At 50.8% G+C, this 19,585-nt stretch overlaps 1 protein-coding gene across 2 annotated transcripts in view; it reads right to left on the bottom strand.

Annotated features, from left to right (window-relative positions):
- Positions 1-16,004, bottom strand: part of STK40 (serine/threonine kinase 40) — a 39,145-nt gene extending 23,141 nt beyond the window's left edge. Inside the window, exon 1 of one of the 2 annotated variants that reach the window (XM_081086545.1) lies at positions 15,822-16,004. The gene's annotated coding sequence lies outside the window, so the exon portion shown is untranslated. The remainder of the gene's footprint in view (positions 1-15,821) is intronic. The other variant, XM_081086544.1, reaches the window with a different exon arrangement.
- Positions 16,005-19,585: the final 3,581 nt, after the last annotated feature.

Genomic DNA, 19,585 nt, shown 5'->3' with positions numbered 1-19,585 from the left:
AAGAGGGGAGGCCTGCCCTACCCTGTCAATTTGGGGTTAAGGTCATGTCACCCCAAAGCTGCTTGGCCATATGGGCCCAGCTCTCCCAGAAGGCAATGAAGGCCAGGCCACTAGCAACACATAAGGTTCTAAGTCCCATCTAGCTGAGTCCAGGGGTGTAGTGTGACAGGGTACAGCATAGTGGGTGGGGTAGAGCCCGGCAGAACACACTATGGCAGGGCACAGTTCAACATGGTGGACATACCACCAACCCCAAAAGGAGGTGGACTAAAGAGAGAGACGGTACTAAGGCCTCCCAAACTCAGTCTTCCTCAGCTCCAGCCAACTACAGAGCAGCTGACGCCTGGCCAAGGCAAGGAGACCCTCACTCACACCAGAAGCACCCCCCAGCCTTCACACACGTGCAGACGCATGGCCCTAGGCAGGGGACACTCACATGTGCACAGAGCCAGAGCAAACCCCCACTCCCCGCAACATGAAGGGCAGCTGTGGGACCTGCTCCCATGTGCAGAAAGTTCTGCATTCAACCTCATCCTAGGCTTCTTGCTCTGGGTTCCTGGAGACACGTGTGACCTTGCAAACCAAACCGGTAAAGGCAGAGCGCGAGGGCAGTCCCTGTGACCTCGGCCCAGTGCAGCACTTGCTGTGTGTGCATGTGTGACAACAGCAGCTGGAAGCCACAATTTGTCAGCAGCCTCTTTTTGCGCTCCTGCTAGGAGCCAAAGGACTGTGCCTACACTGCAGGATCAGGCTGGGCCGAAGCCATCAATGTTCAAGCCATTCCTGTCAGCAGCCCCTATCCCTACTCCCATGTTTCCTGGGTCAGTCAAAATAAAACAAACAAATCAACAAAAAGCTTCTGAGCTGTACAGGATTCTGTCCTTTGGACTGGACCTGGGGCAGTGCCTGCTGCAGCAGGCCCCACACCTCTGTCCAGCCCACCTGGCACCTGGATGCACACGAACTCCCACCCACCCCTCGCCTCAATCCTTTCTGCCACAGCAGCTCCCAGGAGGAGGCCAGAGTGAGTCTCTGCTCACAGGACACCAGGGCAGCAGAACAAAGTGGTTAGAGCAACGCGTGTTGGTCTTTTACCTGTCAAACAAAGAGGAACTCATATAGCACGTGGGGGTGGAAGGACTGGGGGCTCCAGCTGTCCTGTGGGTGGCCCCATCCTATGCCTCAGGCTGAAGGGATGGGAACTGGATGGGAACCTCTGAGTCAGAGCAAGGATTGGATGAGCCACACCTGGGTTCAAAGCCTAGCACCATCACTTAGTAGTGATGCGATCTTGGACAAATGATTTGCTCTGTATCTGCAAAGTCGTGTGCAATATCTACCTTCTAAGGCTGGTCTAAGGATGGAGTGAGATAGTCCACACAACAGGCTCAGCAGAGTACCAACTGGCACATTGTAAGCATGTGATGAATTGTGCTGTTCGCTTAAAACACAGTAGCTTTGAATTTCTCCTGCCCAAAGAGAAGGGGATAGTTAGGTACTGAGTTAGGAAGGTGGGGAGCAGACGGAAGGTAACCAGATTAAAGGCTGAAGAGACCTTAAACCTGCTGTCTGCTGGCCTGAGACTATAGTCCGGGGGTCTGATGGCCAGCTTGAGTGACATGCTCAACTCAGTGTGGGGGAAAGGAGAGGCCTGGGCATTAACTGCGCTGCGGAGGAGTAGAGCGCTGTGGGCAGGGCCAGGGCATTCTGTAGCAGAGGGCAGAGTACAGTTGCCTTGTGGGCCAAGGGGAGCGCCTACTCTTTTGGGCAGAGGCACACCTCATCTCATCGTCTTGTTTTGTTCATTGATCTACGGGGGAAGCAAAAGCTGGAGCACCAGCTGGCAATTATCAACTCGGGCACAGTAAGGGGCTGTAGGAGGATGAGGCCATCTCAAATGGGTCCGTCATTATGATCCGGTGATGGAATTAAGACCTAGTGCCACTAGTCGAAGATCTCCTGGAGCAGGACTGGGGGAGTGGGACAGAGCACATATACTGGGCCATAAAACTTATACTATCTAAGGACATAACTTTTGTCACTTTCTGCACTTGTCAAAACGACTGAATGGTACAACTAAAAGATCTGTGAAAGTCACTATGTGTAAATAAATTAATAAAAAAGCAAGCTGCAACCTTAACCAAATGGTCAAACTTAATACCACCAATAGCAGAACTGGCATCATGTTACTCCTAATATGATGCACTTAGAAAGATACACCACTTATGTTACTTTTTCTTTTTTAACTAAAAATGCATAAACCACATCTGATCATGAGCCACACCCAAACTGAAGGACATTCAACAAAACAGGCCTATATGCTTCAAAAACATCAATGTTGGGTAGGTTTTTAAAAGGCGGAAGAACTATTTGAGATTAAAGGAGACTAAAGACATATGACTAGTAAATACGATGGGTCATTCTGGGGTGGGAGTAGGGGGGGGGGGCGGAATTATAAAGAATATGACTCGCGCCCTAACCCGTTTGGCTCAGTGGATAGAGCGTCGGCCTGTGGACTGCAGGGTCCCAGGTTCGATTCCGGTCAAGGGCATGTACTTTGGTTGCAGGCACATCCCCTGTAAGGGGTGTGCAGGAAGCAGCTGATCAATGTTTCTCTCTCATCGATGTTTCTAACTCTCTATCCTACTCCCTTCCTCTCTGTAAAAAAATCAATAAAATGTATGTTAAAAAAAAAAAAAAAAGAACATGACTCGGAAGCCCAAGGTTGTGGGTTTGATCCTGGGTCAGGACACATATAAAAATCAACCAATGAATGCATAAATAAGTAGAACAACAAACTGACGTTTCTCTCTCTCTCTGATTTTTAAAAAGTTAAAAAAAGAATATGACTGGGCAACTGGAGAAATTTGAATATGAACTGTGTATTAGATAATAGTATTGTGTCAATGTTAAATTTTCTCAATTTGAAAATTGTATTGTGGAATAGTACAGGACGTAGAAGATTGTCTTTGTTTTTTAGGCGATAGATGCTAGTGTATGGGGGTGAAGGGTCATGATGTAACTTCCTTTCATTTCAGGTGCCTGGAGACAGAGGAGAAAGTGAACCTGCTGAAAAAGCTCCCCAGACCCTGGAGGAATATGCTGTCCAGATTCACAGGTTCAAAGGGATTTCTGGTGGGTACACAGCCCACAGTGGCAGAACTTGGAATCTCATACTTGTTGGGCAGAGCCAGCCTGGCATGAACAGAAGTTCTGTCTTGACTGTTCCCCTTTCTTCCCCACCCCAAACACTGCTAAAGGGATGGGGATGGGGGTGGGGAGATGCCTTTGTGCAATCTCCAGGTCTGCCACCTGGTGGCGTCTTTCTGCAGCTCATCTTCAAAGGGTTTCTCTTGGCACCAGGATGGGGCACTGCTCCCCAGGATGCAGGAATGACTCCACTAGAAGACCCCACCTCAGCTGCCTATGTAATTGGGGCTGGACAAACAGATTCCAGCAGCTGCACTTGATCCCCTGCTTGGGGACTGGGGCTGTAGTATCTGTCTGTCTCTGCTGTGGGGGTCTTCCAATACTCCCGTGGTCTTCAGGAAGAAACAAATTCATCAGTGAGCCTGGCTAGACCCAGGCTACCTCTCCAGTATCACTGTCCTTTTATGCCTCCTACATCCAGCCACACTAAATGACACAATTCCTTGATTGTGCAATGAACAGGTTTGCCTGCCCTCCCCTTTCTGTCTGGCTTGTCTTTCTCCCTTAGTCCTCACTTGGCCACTTTCTGCACTAAGTCCTCAACTCCAGCTCCTAGGGCACCTGAGCATACCTGTCCCCTCCTGCTGTGCTGTACCACTGGCTTACCTTCCTGAATGCCCCTACCCCAGGTTGTGTGCAACCCTTTGGGAGCAACCCCAATTCATCTCTGCTTCTCTGCACTTCACCCAGTGCCTGGAAAACTGCTGAATGAGAAAACGAAGGGTGCAGAACTCTTTGTTGTACACCCAGAAGGCACTAAAGCCCATATGGGGCGGGGGACAGAGCTTGAGATCACCCAACTAGAAGCCAGGGGTTGGAGTGGGACCCAGAAGTATGGATGGTCTACCAGCTCATGGCAGGAGACAGAAGCCAGGATCAGAGAGATGGGGTGTGGGGATGACACAGTGGTAGGTGACGGGGCTGCAGTGGTGCTGGGAAGAGTCTGTCCAGGAAAAGTCTCGTGTCAGAAATGTCTGGGTGCCTGAGGCAAGGCTTTCTAGGCTGGCTGATGGCCAGAGGCTGTGCTTAGACAGTGCTTGCTGCTGGAGAGCAGCCTCCACTGAGGAATGAAGCCCATTCACGGCATGCCTGCAGCTTGGGCCCACCCCTCACAGGCGGGACAGACCAGGCCCCTTTTTGCTGAATTCAGCTAAAAGATCTGTTTCCCGCAGTAAGACGTGGAGCGTGAGAGTGACAGCCTGGCCTGCCCCTCCCACCAGGGACAGTCTTCCTGGCCACTCCAGGTTTGAAGTGTGAAGGTTCTTCTGCTGGTCAGAAAAATTCCTACCACTCTTACTTTCCCCAGAAAAGAGAACTTCTGGCCCAGCTTTGTGTTTAGCTGACTGTATTGCAATGAATGATGAGACTTGAGGTGAGCAGGGTGAAACCTGAATACAAGATCCAACTAAGATGATCTGTGGATCCATGCTTTATAGAGCAGACCCCTCCACATGAGAGGGAAAACAGTTCCCTCGAAAACTTCCTGGGCCCCTTTCTGGATGGTGAATTTTGGGCTCAGGACATACTGGGAAGCCCACACCTGACATTAACTAACTTTGTACAAGGCTTTATAGCTTACAATGCACTTTCAGACACACTATTGTAACTAACTGGCCCCGCCCCCAGAATATAGCCTATATAATAAAAGGCTAATATGCAAATCGACCAAACGAAGGAATGACTGGTCGCTATGATGCGCACTGACCACCAGGGGGAAGATGCTCAATACAGGAGCTGCCTCCTAGTGGTCAGTGCGCCAGAAGCTGGGCTCATGGCTGACGAGCGCAGTGGCGGTGGTGGGAGCCTCTCCTGCCTCCGTGGCAGTGCTAAGGATGTCCGACTGTGAGAGGGTGCAGGCTGGGCTGAGGGACAACACCCGCCCCCCACCCTGCATGAATTTCGTGCACTGGGCCTCTAGTGTTCTAGAAAAAGAAACTGAAGCTCAGAAATACTGAGAGACCTGCTTAGTCTCCTGCCTAGTTGTTGAAAGAGCTCACCTATGTGAACACAGGTTTTCCAACTCTGAATCCCACATATTTCTACTTGACCACACTGCTTCCTTAGCTGCTTTCTCCACCTGATGTCTGCTGTGGTTCTAGCATGCCAACCAGAGAGGACAGCACCCTCTGGACTTCCTTACAAGCAATCATTCTCCTGGAATCAGGGAGCTGCCAAGCCAGAAAGCATCAGGTGAGCAGGGAGAGAGGGGTCATGCTTGCCCTGGAGGAGGTGCATTTCAGGGCCCCCCTGGAGAAAAGGGCTGAGTCCAAGGCGGGGTTACTAAACACATCCTCCCACCAGACAACAGGGCAGTGTCCTACACCCCTCCCTGACTCACACACTCTGGGAGTCACCCTCACCGCACCTCAATATTCACGCATAGGTGCTTCTACCAGTGCCACCATCTTCCCTACAGGCCTATTCTCCGTCTACAAAGCCAACCCAGGGAACCAAGAGGAGTTCACAGAACCAAGTGTTTCAGATGATGGACCAGTCACTCACATGCCAGATGGGAGAGCAAGGTGGATTTTGGGGTCAGGTAGGCCTGGTTTCAAATTTCAGTTTGCCTCATTCACTTGCTTTGTGACCCTGAAATAGTCACCAGTCCTCTGTGAGAGTCACCTCCACTCCGTGGGCCTCAGTTCCCTCATCTCTAAAGTGGGATGACTGAAGGATCAGACGGGATGTTGCGGCTGGTGGTCTCGAGGGCTATGTTGGATGAAAGGTGAGCATTCCCTGTTCCATGCTGAGCAACCTTCCTGGTGACAAGTCTCCAAGCAAATACCTTTTAAACTATCATTTAATGGGCGTCTACTGCTTGCCAAGAACTGTTCTTAGTGTTCCTGAGATTTTCTTCAATTCTCACAACTTTATGAGGGAAAGATTTCCCCCTTTCACTGCTGACTGAGTCAAAGCCCAGAGATCCTGGTCCAGTTCACCTGCCTGGAGGAGGCTGCCTGCGGCCTGTTCTCTACTCCTGCTAGCTTCCTGGAAGGGGGCTCTGTCTGAGGGCTTTTCCTTTGAGTTTGAATGACAGCCATCTCTGAAGCAGGCATGAACCTTTTCCCAGGCAGCCTGAAGGCCATAAGCAATCTCCCCAGGAAGCCCCTGGAAGCCATTTGCTTCTGCGCTCAGGATGGATGCTGGGGGTGGGGAGGCGGATTAGTAATCCCTAGGCTACAGCCAGGACTCCCTGATGACAAAGATTCATGCCTGTGCTGTCATCTTCACTGTTCCAAAACAGTGTGATGATTTTGTTCCTTTTTAAAATGCAGGATATGTATAGCTCCAATTTGTCAAGAATATATAACATCACATCATTCTTCAATGCAGTGCTTCACTGCCTCGGGGTATGGAGTGCACTGCTGCGTTCAACCAGAGTTCCCTCTTGTTGCTCAGGGTGAACCCCACCCCCTAAAGCCCTGCTCTCGGGCCTGGGGGTGAGTACCTGCAGCAGCCAGAGAGGAAGTGACTCAGCCAGTGGGAAGTGGGAGGGGCAGTCAGAAAGAGGGCTCTGTGCCCAGCTGCTCCCCCTCAGTCCTCGGTTACTGCCTTTCCTCATAGGACTACAGCATGCTGAGTTCAGCAGTCCTGGGGGCTTGCCGGGGCCTGAAGACCCCGCCGCTCACAGGAAGCCCAGTGGCTGCTGCTCACGGTCCAGCTCTAGTCTCCTCCAGGAGGCAAGGTTATACAAACAAGGAGACTCCATAATCAGTGATGTCCGTCTTTACCCCACTGCCCCGAGGAAGTCCTCACTGGGCTCCTCTGTGATTTCCATGAAGGCTGGGGGGACAGACTGCTGGAGGCTAAAGGCCCCTGCCCAGGAGAACGTGTCTCAGAGTGATTCTGGGAGAAAAGGCTCCAGGGCTGTGCACACAGAGGTGGAGCCGTAGACCCCTCTGGGGAAAAGATAAACAGCGTAGGAAACCAGTTCCTGCAGATGGGTCACAGGACCTCACCAGCAGCCACTCAAAAAGCCACCAGAGCAGAATCCAGGACAGCATCACCAGCCCTGCCACCAGCTCACCCCGCCCAAGGGCCTCCGGAAGCAGCTGATGTGACAACAAATAATCCGTCACTGTGAGTGGGTGTCAGAGGAGGAAGGAACAGACTTAATAGCTCTTTCTGAGCTGTGCTGCCCTGGTATCTCCCTCCAGCGAAGCAGCCTGGGGAAATGGCGAAGAGCCCTGTCTTGGGAGACATTCCTGGCGGCCTCTTGGCTCTGCAGGGGAGGGGGACTTCTGCCATGAGCAGTGATGGCAGACTGGGTCACTGAGAGCCCTCCCCAGCATGCCAGCCTTCCTACAACTAGGGGACCCTGGCATGAACAGATGACAGGGAGGTCCCTCAACTCAAACCATCACTTATTACTTTGTGCAGTGACTCAGCCCAGCAAGAAGGCCTGCCACGGGGTCCCATGTGGACTTCAGGTTCTTGCCACTCACAGTGGTCCAAATCAGGCAAGAGAATGTAGCAAGCGACTAAAGGAGGGCTGGCTGAGTCTGAGGGCCACCTCTGTGTCCACTGTGTGACCTGGACACGTGTTTCTCTGCTCCTCAGTTTCCCACCTAGTGAGAGAGACAGTGATGCTTCACACAGGTTCCCTGAGGACTGCTGGGAGCCAGAGTGTGGGAGGCACTTGACAAATGCTAAGTTTCCTTCTACCCCAGATTTCCAGAGCGACATACGGGAGAGCCCAGGCCTGGCCTAGGTGCAACGATTCTCTCTCTTTCTACTGTTTTTAATAGCAGAAATCACTACAGTCATCCGGTGAGAAAGGCAATTAGGACTGGGGCCAGCAAACTGCCTTTCCTTAACTGCCTCTATCAAAAATTAAATTCAATTAAACTCCACAATTTTGACAATGAACAACACAGTTCACTTTCTGCGGTTTTACTGAATGCTGCTGGCTGTGGCTGCTTGGAGGGCAAGATTACAGAGGCAGACGGCAGGCCTGGCCATCAGAATGCCCCTCAGTGGGCCGTTCAGCGGGGTGGGCCAACACGAGGGCCTCACCTGCTCTGCCTCTGGGAGGCCAGCCATGGCCAATCCCGAGGGCCACAAGCCTCCATGGACAGACACTGGCAAGCAAACACTCCTTGTATGTCTGCTCGCCTGTGTCTCTCGAGAGGGTGAGCTCCTGGAGGCCGGGCCTGGGGCCTTGTCCTCCTGAGAACCCTGCACAGGCCCAATAGGTGCGCAGAAGACACGCCTGAAATAACAGCCAACAAAGTAAAAGAAAATGCACACGCCTGGGGCCCAGCACTGCCAGTTCTAGGGATTTATCCTACGAATATACTCACACCAATTCACAAAGATTAATTGCTCCAGGGTCTTCATGTGTAGCAATAAAAAAAATCACAAGACAAAACCACACACACACACATACACCCCTCAGACAGGTTCACCAAGAAGGGACTGGTTCACTACATCATGTTCCATCCAGACAATGGAATACTACACAGTCTTTAAGACTAAAGCCACACCTGCTGATAAAGATGTCTATGACACACTACATTTTTAAAAAGCAAAACACAGAACAATTTGTATAATACAGTCCCATTTGATTAAAAAAAAAAAAAAGATTATACACCTCTGAATATACCTAGGAAATTTCTAGAAGAAACTTAACAATAGATACTTCCATGCAGTGCAACTAGGGGCTTGAAGAGAGGAGGGAGAGTGTTATTTTATATGCTTCCATAACTATTCTACCATAGACTATTATAATAATAATTTTTAAAACTCTAAAAATTTTCTGAATCCATTAAAATTGTTAAGAGCAGTAATGGAATCGGGGGAGGCTGGGCCTCCAAGAAGGCACACAGAGGGAGTATGTATGGTACAAGAACACGAGTGTGAGAGTAAGTGCCCTAAATGTACAGGTCTGTGTGCTGACCCCAGGCTACATCAGGAGAGTGGGGAGTGGAAGGAACAAAATCACCCCTGCTGGTAACACTTAAGCTCTCCCAGGTAACTTGCAAACACAAGGAACTTCCTGCTTGCCACCTGGTACCCAAAAGGGCTGGGAGGGCCACCAAACGGTTTAAACAGGAGACCTGGAAGCTGGCTCATGACACGGCTTTTGGGACAGTTACAGACCTGCCAGCAAAGAGCTCATCTGGGCCTCTCACTAGAGCTAGCTCCTGGGTGCTGACTGCAGGCCAGGCACAAGCTGAACCTGCTATAGACAGTAACACTCGTGTCTACCTTAGCAGCAAGAAGTATTATGTCCATTTTATAGAGGAGGAAACTGGGGCTGGAGATAGGAAGTGACTTGTTCAAGGTCACTCAACTGGCAAGTGGCAGAACTGCTGGTTGACATGGCTGAAAGTCTCCCAGACCCACTACTCAAAGGGCTGTGGCAGGGGGTGGGGGTGGGGGGGGGCAGGTGGAATTGTCTCCAGGCAATGGCAGTTTCCAGTTTCTGACAAAGAAAGGATTCCTTCAGCTTTGTCAAGGTCCCTTCCAGCTCCACGGCTCTATGAGTCCAAGGTTCCATGTGGTTGGCTCCCTGGGGCCAGGGTCTGGCTAGGATGAAGGAATGGGATGGCATGATTCCAGAGTCACACAAGTGTGGGCTGGCTCTTCCTTGCTGGCTGTGTAACAGTGTAGAGGTTATTAAAGCCCTTTGAGCCTAGGGGTTGTCCTCTGTAAGAGAAATAACTCCTTCTTCCTTAAATGTGAGAAGAATTCAGTATGTATTGCAGAGTACTTAGCCAAGGACCTGGAAGATGTGGGGATCCTTCCTTTTTGGCTGTTTTCCTTTGTTCCTTCAGGAGAGACCACCTTGAGAGCGGAGTCAGAACAGAACACACCCTGTGGAACTTGCCCCAAACACAGTAATGCCAGGAGCTCCTTATCAACTGCAAAACGGAGCAGGACTCTTGCCCCCAGAGTTGGCAGATGCCAGCAGTGGGGTTCCAAAAGTCCCACAGAATTTTGGGCTACAGCAGTCCAAAGGTCTCCCAAGGGGATGAACCCGTGCCTCTTCCCAAAGCACCTGCTGTTCCCTGATCACATCTCAAACCAGCTCTGCCCTGAACCCAAAGACAAATGAGGGCACACCAGTCCTGTCCTTGACACTTCCCATGGCAACGTCCAGGCCACTTTCTCTTCCATCTGGTACCTGAGGTCAGGGACTCCCTAAAGGCTAGAGATCCTCTAACTTTTTTGCCAAGAAGACAGCAGTGTATCAACATATTTAGAGGGGACAGCTTCATTCTGAATGACAAGAGACCTCAGTTTTGCTACCTTTATGCCTTCGGACAATTAGAGTTTCTTTGGATCATCAGGCCTGTATACTGCTATATTAGGGAGCCTAGACTCACACCCAGGACAGACAGCCATTAGCCCAAAGAGAATGACTAGCACTGGGCTGTAGCCCCCTTAGGAAGGAGGACCTCAACCCCAGAAGTTTACTTTTGCTTGCTGGGGGAAAGCAGGTTGCTTCAGCTTATTAAAAGGGGCCCAGGGAGCATTTTCTCAACCCATTGAGATTTTGCTTCCTGCAATCATTGTCATTTTGGCTCAAATAAATTCTAAAAATCCTTAAAAAATGGGGTGGGGGGGCTAGAAATTCTATTAATAGTCTATATATATATAAAAGCCTAAGCAACCAGCCAACCAGATGACCACCCAGTAGCTATGATGCACACTGACCACCAGGGGGCAGATGCTCAATGCAGGAGCAGAAACCACAGGCATGGAAACATGGAACAGACTGATGAATCTCAGAGGGAAGGGAGGCATAGGGGAGGGTGGGAAAAGATTAACCAAAGATCTTATATGCATACTAGAGATTCGGTGCACAGATTCATGCATCGGTGAGGTCCCTTGGCCTGGCCTGCGGGGATCGGGCCCAAACCGGCTCTCCGACATCCCCCGAGGGAGTCCCGGATTGTAAGACCTCTTTGAAGTAGCAACCCCTCTTCTAGAATTTATTCTGCAGATATCTAAGCTGGGCAAGATCACATGTATACAGTCACTTCAGCTTTGTTTGGAGAGCAAAAGACAGAAAATAACCTAAGTACATCAGTAGGGAGCCTGCTGAATAAATGACACACAGATGAAGACAATGTAGCCTCAAATGATCCAGACGTGCATGTACCAAAGTGGCACCATCTTTAACATAGTAAGCAAATCAAAGCAAGCAATAGCATCCTTTCTCCTTTGGGGGATATTGATTACAAATCCCAGAGGATATGTGGTGCTCCTGTGGGCCGGGTGACCTTCAAAGCCACAGTTTCACCTGGGCAGGTGGAGGAGAAAGATGTGCTCCTATTCAGGCCACTTTCTTTTCCATGCCACAAGTGCAAGGAGAAATTCTGTGGAGAGCTCCGCAATTCCAAAGGGCCTGTTTGAAGCCTTGCAGACCAGCACATCCTTCTCCAGAGCCCAATCCCATTCAGGTCTAGCTCTACACTCCCCTTGAGCTCAGGGAGATAAGGGCACTTCCCTTCTGGCTGAGTGAGTCCCAGGGAGCCTCTGGCTGACACCTCTCCTTCCTGAGAAGAGGAACTGAGTCTGCTGACCCAGCCTCTGGAGTAAATGCAATCTCAGAGTCTCTTTCTGGATCAGATCTCCAGGGAGCTGGGAAAGCCATCCTTCCCTGGGGGTAGCTGCTGTGCAAGACCTCATCAGTCGGTCCTTTGCTGAATTGTGTGGATGGCGTCAGACTGAAGGGCCATTTGAAGGCAGAAGAAATTATGGGAGTTTTTTAGACTCAGCCACTTGAGTTTCTGAAACATTGAAGAGTTAACCTCCCCAGGCAAATCGGCATGGAGGGAAGGGGAAAGAAGGGAAGCTGCCCTTCTCTCAGGCACTGACTCATGCCAAACCAGAGGGAAGCCTGGCCCAAAGCCAGACAGGGTGCCACAGGCTTCACAACTGATCCTGTCCCGTAAGAGTGTGCGCAGGGCTTACTGAATAGAGCTGGCGGGTTTCACTGGTCATTGTCTTCTCCTAGCCATCCTATCTCTACAGTATTATTCACTCTGTCACCCAAGCCAGGAACCTCTGAGTCACCTGCCACCATTGCTCCTCCCTTAATCATCACTTCCAAATACTCCCAGAGTCTAGCTGATTTCCCCCCAAACAGCCCTGTTCTCTGTCCTTCCTCTCCATCCCAACCGCCTCTGCCCTGATCCAGCCCCCCACTAATCCTTGCTTTGAATATTGCAACAGCCTCTTACGGGGACTCCAGACTTGCTTTCTCCCCAATCCATTCTCTACCCACAGCCAGAAGGCTTTTGGGAAGATGCAAGTCTAATGTTTCCTCCACTTAAAGCATCCCATCACCAAAAGAATACTTAGTTCAAGCAGTTTAGCCCTGGTGCCTACTCCGCCAGCATGTCCTACAGCCAGGTGCCTTCACACCCTGTGCTTGAACCTCTGTGGTTCCTAACGTGCACACACACCAGCACACAGCCAGGCCTGTGCCCTGCTGCTCCCCTGCTTGGAGTGCTTCATGCGCCCTCAGAAAACTCAGCTCACCCTTCAAGATCCCGTTTAAGCTCTAAGGACTCTCCAAAGTTCTCCCCAATCTCCTCATCTTCCCGGGGAATCGGTCTTTCCTCTGGGTTCCCACTATATGCGGCACAGACTTCTGTGAGAGACTTGCCAAGCTCTATGCAAGTGTTAGTTGGTTAGGAGCTTGCCCTGTCCCTGCTGCTACCGCTCTGCTCTCCTTCTGCCCCCATCACCCCTCCACCCTATACCTAGCACATCCTCAGCAACACATGGGAGCTTGTGTGTGTGGACCCGAGAGCTGGATTTGGAGCCATCACACACAGCAATATGTTTCCTGCTGACACTAATTCAGACACCAGACTAGGTCACTAATAGGGACACACATGGAAGAAATTCTAATACTTTTTCTCAGCATTCCTATTTCTATTTTTAAAAATGGTTCTTTTAAGAGCCAATCATTCGAATGGCTCTTATACGGACTGGGTAACCCCCCCCCCCCCCCGATTTTCTGTTCAGAAAGAATACAATAAAACTGATTTTGTGATGCCTTAGGACACTTCTGACAGCTCATTGAGACAGTACTAGTTGCCACTAATTGCATTGACTAGTTCGTGGAAGTTCTTTTCTGCAGCCGTAACAACAGCTAACACTCGGTGTGTGTTAAACGCTCAACCTGCCACATCTTACTAACCCTCACCACTGCCCTGCTAGGGAGGGGCTCTGACTGTCCCTATTTCACAGATGAGAAAGCCAGGCATGGAGAGAATAAGTAACCCTCTAGTGACTGGCAGGGCTGGAATTAGAACCCAGAGATGACTGCAGAGCCAAGTAGGCTCTTCACCACTACAAACTGCTGCCTTCCCCAAATGTCAAATTCAAGGCACAATGGAGCAAATGCAGGACCCCTACAACTGGCCTTCTGAGAGGGCAGCTCACCTCTCCAGCTGCTCAAGCAATCTGCAATCCCAGGAAGAGAGGAGCACATGTACCAGGCACTTCTGTAAAGCAGAGCAGTCCAGTGAAGGGAGCTTGTCACCTGCCACTGGTAGCACAGAGTGCTTTCTCAGCAAAGACCTACCACCCCAGCACCACGTCTCCACTCTGAGGCCTGCAATGGCCTCTGAAGAGGTCTCCAGTCCTTTAGTCTCTCCTCTTCCTCTTCTGTTGGGACTCAAGGGAGACAGTTCTAAAACTAGATCCAATTATGACACTCCTTTGCTTAAAACCTTCTCACAGGCTCCCCATGGCCCTTGGCACAAAGTCCCAAATTGTTAATGTGGTGTTCTCTTGTCAACCTATACTGCTTTACCTTGCATCATGTTGACTTTCATGCCACCATATGGAACAGCCTGAGGTTTCTGGAATAAACTATGAGTGTACTTGTCTCTCTCTAAGTAGAACACCTTGCTTCTTCACTCTCACCTGGCTAGGACATCCCATCCGTAAGCTCCCACGTAGTCACTTTGGCCAAACCTTCCCAAGACCCTCCCCCTACCCAGGCTGAGCTAGCAGGTTCCTCTGCTGGGTTCCCACAAGCCTCTTGTTCCTGCTGCTACTAGCTTTTTCATACCACACTTCAACTACCTGTCTATAGGGCAGTCCCCTTTACCAGATCATAGGCTTCTTCAAATAAGAATAATAGCTAACATTTACTGAACTCTTATTATGTGGTACACAGTGGTTCTATGTGTTTTACATGTGTTAACTTTTTAAATCTTCCTAACAACTCTATGTTATCACCTGTTTTAGAGATGAGAACAACCGAGGCACAGAGAGGTTAAACAAACATGCCCAAGGTCGCACAGCTAGAAAGCTGCGGAGCCAGAATTTGAATTCAGGAAATCTGACTCCAAAGCCATCTCTTAAAAAAAAAAAAATAAAAATTATTTATTAATTTTTTTTTGAGAGAGAGAGAGAGGAAAAAAGAGAGAGAGGGAGAGATTTGTTGTCCTACTTATTTATTCAATCCTTGGTTGCTCCTTATATGTACCTGACTGGAGTTTGAACCCCAACCTTGGCATATAATGAGGACACTCTAATCAACTGAGCTACCTGGCCAGGGCTTCCAAAGCCCACTTTTAACCACTATAATATAGGTTACTTGCCTCTCCAGGCAAGCTTACTGTTGTTGTCTTGTGGGGAATGAATGAATGAATGAATGAATGAATGAATGCGGGCTATCTCCAGACTGTCTAGATCTAACCCACAAACAGCTGGCACGGCAGGGCCGTCAAAGCGCTGAAGCAGCTCACAAGCACTGTTTACAAACAGTTACATATTCTGCTCTTCCTTATCTCATGAAAGCTAAGCCAAGAGGGAAAGGAGCCCAGCCCAGAGTGACTACCCTCTTCCCCGCTGCGCTCAAAACCGAGCAAAGCCAACCGGTTTCCTCCCGTGACTTAAAACAGAGCAAAGTCTATCCTGCCACAGAAGGCGGCTGTCATCTCTTCCTTCCGCCAACAAACCGGCATCAAACCTACGGAGTGGGGGTGCGCAGAGAAACCCAACGCCCCACCTACTGGCTGGAAGGTGAGGCCAAGTGGCGTGGGAATGGGCGGGCCTGACCCAGCAAGACAGGTGAAAGAGTGACCACAGCACTCTCCTTGAAAAAGGCCGACCGAAACACAGCACTGGCGAGCAGGTAGCTCTGCCCCGCACCTGGACGCCCCCGGGAAGCGAAAATTCCCCAGCAGTGGTGGTGCCCGTGCCACGGGTGCGGGCTCCCGGAGGAAGCCCGGCTGGCTCACCCTGGGGACTCGTTCTAACTTTCAAGTCACTCTCGGATCAGGAGCGAAGCATGGAGAGGCAGAGGGATCTCTTGGGGAAAACCTGGCTGGTTCAAACGCCGGTGCCTTCACTTACGGGCGGAGTGACTCTGGGCGAGGCTGGCAGTGCCCACCTCCCAGGCTTCCGCAGCACTAGGGTCCCCGAGGCCCCCGGCCCCGGCGCGCAGCAGCTCCCGCCCCCGCCGCCCGGGAACCGCAGACCCCAGCAGAAGAGGGGGCATTCTCTGTTGCCATTTCTGTCACAGCCAGACGGCCTCGGGCTGTCACCACAGTCCCATCACCTCAGCCGCCGAGGCCCGCCCAGAAAACCCGCACCCTCCGCCCGGCTCCCCGCTCCCGGACCCCCGCCCTCACCTTCCCCCGCTGCTCAGCGCTGCTCGCCCATAGTCCGTAGCCCAGAGCCGGGACTGCTCGGAGCTCCGTCTCGGGGGGGCCGGGCCGGGGCCGGGCCGGGGGCGTGGGACCCGCTCACCGCCGCCTCCCAGCGCAGCAGCCCGAGCCGCCGCCGCCGCCGCCGCCTCGCTCCATGGCTGCGGCGCCGCCACCTGACAACGGAAGTGACGCACAGCCCCCTCCTACCGGCCCTAGCCGCAGCCCCGCCCCCTCTCCGGGCCCCGCCCCTCGGCCGTGTCTTCGGCCTCACGGCGTTGGGATTGGGTACTATCATGACGATGGGCGGAAGCCTTCAGGCAAGAGGCCAGATTCCAAATGCGGATTGGTTCGGGGTGGGGTCCGGGACGAGACCTGTGAAACGATTGGAGGCTGAGATGCTAAAGGGGCGGTACTTACCGCTTATCTAAGTCTGCGTAGAGGCTGGGCCTGAGGCACCGCCCCCTCCCCGACTCCACCGCACCTCGCGTGCCCTACAGTCTCGCCGTGCCAGGTTTGGAGAAGTCTCCAGTAGTTGGCCAGCTGTAGTGTATTTATCAGAAAAATGGTTCTTCCTAGAACCCCATTTCTCGGTTTCTGGAGTTCTGTGCGGAGAACGCTGCGGTTAGATTCAATAAATGACAGGAATTCCTGTCGTAGCCCTCACAATTCCTTTTCCTCCGGGCCCCTCGCTTTTGTTGACGCCCCGCTTCCACCTGAAGATCCCTGAAGCCTTGACCAGGAAGGTTTATAGTGAACAGTTCTATTAATGATTCCAGTCATCTAACCTCAGCCCCTCCTGTTGCAGTTTCGGTCCCTTTCTCCACCTCCTCCAGCAACCACGCCCTCCATGAATCAGCTTCTTACACCAGCAGATGAGCCCTTTAAAGGGATTGATTGCATCAGGCTGGTGACTCACTGGGGCCCTCTGAGAGCCTGGCTTCCCTCCCCTGGCATGCAGAAGCAACTAAAAGGGCTCAGTGGCAGCAGCACCCGCGACCATGGCCATCACTTCTTTGTTTCAGAGGACGTGCGCTGGGGTGCTTGCTGCATATGACTGCCTGATTCCTGGGTGTCTTGCCAGCTGTCCCTTGGGTCACTCTGCATCCATGTGTGGGCACACGTGTCCAAACCTGTGTGCACTGCTGGGTTTCACTAGGGCAGGTGGCCAGGCACTTACCTGTATGTGCATTTGTCATCTCTATACAGGCAGTGCCAGGACATGAGAGTTGGTGTATGAATCTGACTGCCTCCTCCTGTGTCTATCTGAATGTCTGGTGTTCACTGAGCTGATGGGGCTGAATAACAACAGTCATCAAAACAGCTCCCGCTGTGTGTCACAACCCGTGTCGAGCACTTTAGAGACATCAGGTTAGGAGTCTATTTACAGATGAAGAATCTAGATCTCTGAGATGGGAAATAAGCTGTTCAAAGACACACAGCTTATAATGGCAGGGCTGTGATCTGAACCAACTCTGGCAGATGGTGAAAATATTGGATTTGAATCCTTACTTCACTCCTTACAAGCTGACTGATGAGTGTAAGTTCCTTAACCTTCGCCACCTGTCAAAACAGGGATAACACTTCATGGGATCACTGTGAGCATTCAGTGTGTGGAAACGGCTTCTCGCAGGACCTGGCGAGTAAGAGTGTTTTATATGCACCTCAGTTACAGAGCTCTGATGAAGTGGATGACAAAATCAGGCACAAAGAAGCCAGCCCCTGCCCCCAAAGATTTCATCTCTGACAAAGGGAAAAGCCTAGGGATTCCGGAAGCCCTGACTCTGACAGGAATGAGTTTTGGGTTTTCCAGAGCTCTAATTATCAGCTAGATGAATCACTAGGAGCTGACACCACCCCCCTCTACCCCCAGGAGACTTCCAGCTGATTCAAAATATAGGATTTTAACAAAGGAGAGAAGGAGGGAGAGAAAGTGGGGAGGAGAAGAGGTAATGAATAGAAACTAAAGGTGCCAGCCAGAGGAAATGAAAGGACATCAATATGAGACTTCTGTGTGTCACACACACACACACACACACACACACACACACACACACCCGGTGACACACTCTCCTGCTGGCTCTCCAACTCTGGGCATACTGGCAGACAATGCTGCCAAAACAAAGTGATGCCTATGACAATAGCATGAGATGGTTGCTTGATGAGGTATAGGCAGGCCTATCACAGAAGGAGAGGAGGAGACCTTCAACCCTGATGAGCTTACTCAGCCTTCTTAAACCCAGCAAATCCTTCTTACTGGGTGTCTTCTGGCTTCTCTTTGTGGCCAAGCCCCAAGGCCTGGGTATGGCAAGTTCTGAGTGCCAGGCCCACACTTGGTGACTGGGAACCAGCACTGAGATGAGCAGGGCACTGCTTATCTTACTCTGTCATCAGTGTGATGTCAGGAGTGCTGGGGAGCAGAATAATGTAGTGTAGTATCATGGAGTTGGAGTCATACAGACCTGAGTTCAAATCCCACTTTGCTGTTCACTAGCTCTTCGACTTTGAGCAAGTCACTTAACCTCTCTGGGTCTGTTTTCTCAGCTGTAAAATGGGGCTATTAATATATCCCTCCAGGGTTGTTATAATGATGAAATAATTCTTTCACTGCACAAAGATTTATGGGGGGCCTGCTAGGTGCAAAGCACTGAGCCAGATACTAGTGATCCAGTGGAACCGAACAGACTACATACAGCTCTGCTCTCCTGTAGCATGTAGGGCCCTGGCACAGGGCCTGGCACACAGTGAGACTCAACAATCCATAGCTACTTCTGTTGATCATCTTGGCATTCTGCCATTAACTTAATCATGGGACCTGAGGAGAGTCCCTTCTCCTGAGGAAACTAGGCCTGTTTCTTCAACTGTAAAATGACAGAGTTACCCACAGGAAATACAAAGGTGAGGTTCCTACCTGCAACTGTGGGCAACAGGGTCAGAGTTAACACAGTGGAGTCTCAAGAATGTGAATGGCCCGGCTGGTTTGGCTCAATGGATAGAGCGTTGGCCTGGGGACTGAAGGGTCCCAGGTTCGATTCTGGTCAAGGGCATGTACCTTGGTTGCGGGCACATCCCCGGTGGGGGGTGTGCAGGAGGCAGCTGATCGATGTTTCTAACTCTCTATACCTCTCCCTTCCTCTCTGTAAAAAAATCAATAATAAAAAAAAAGAATGTGAATGGCCCGGCTGGTGTGGTTCAGTGGTTGAGCATTGACCTATGAACCAGGAGGTCACAGTTTGATTCCCAGTCAGGGCACATGCTGGGGTTGCCGGCTCTATCCCCAGTAGGGGGCATGCAGGAGGCAGCTGATCGATGATTCTCATTATTGATGTTTCTCTCCCTCTCTCCCTCTCCCTTCTTCTCTCTGAAATCAATTAAAATAACATATTAAAACAAAAATGACTGCATTTGCTAGGTTCAAAGTACAACAACAATCAGTCTCATTCTTTAAAAATATATATATATATATATATATATATATATATATATATATATATTGTTGATTTCAGAGAGGAAGGGAGAGGAGAGATATTGATGGGCTGCCTCCTGCACACACTGGGGATCAAGCCCGAAACACAGGCATGTGCCCTGACTGAGAATCAAACCGTGACCTGCTTACTAGTAACAACTGAGCTATACTGGCTGGGCATGCAATTAATCTTTTAAAGCTGTTTCCTTTTGTAGTACAGTGGGGCCTTGACTTACGAGTGTCCCAACTAACGAGTTTTTCGAGATATGAGCCGTCTCTCCGC

Source organism: Myotis nattereri (genome assembly GCF_964212035.1).
Source record: "Myotis nattereri genome assembly, chromosome: 3".
Lineage (NCBI taxonomy): Eukaryota > Metazoa > Chordata > Mammalia > Chiroptera > Vespertilionidae > Myotis > Myotis nattereri.
The sequence above is the reverse complement of the archived record's forward strand: the minus strand, read 5'-3'. Positions and strand labels throughout refer to the sequence as shown.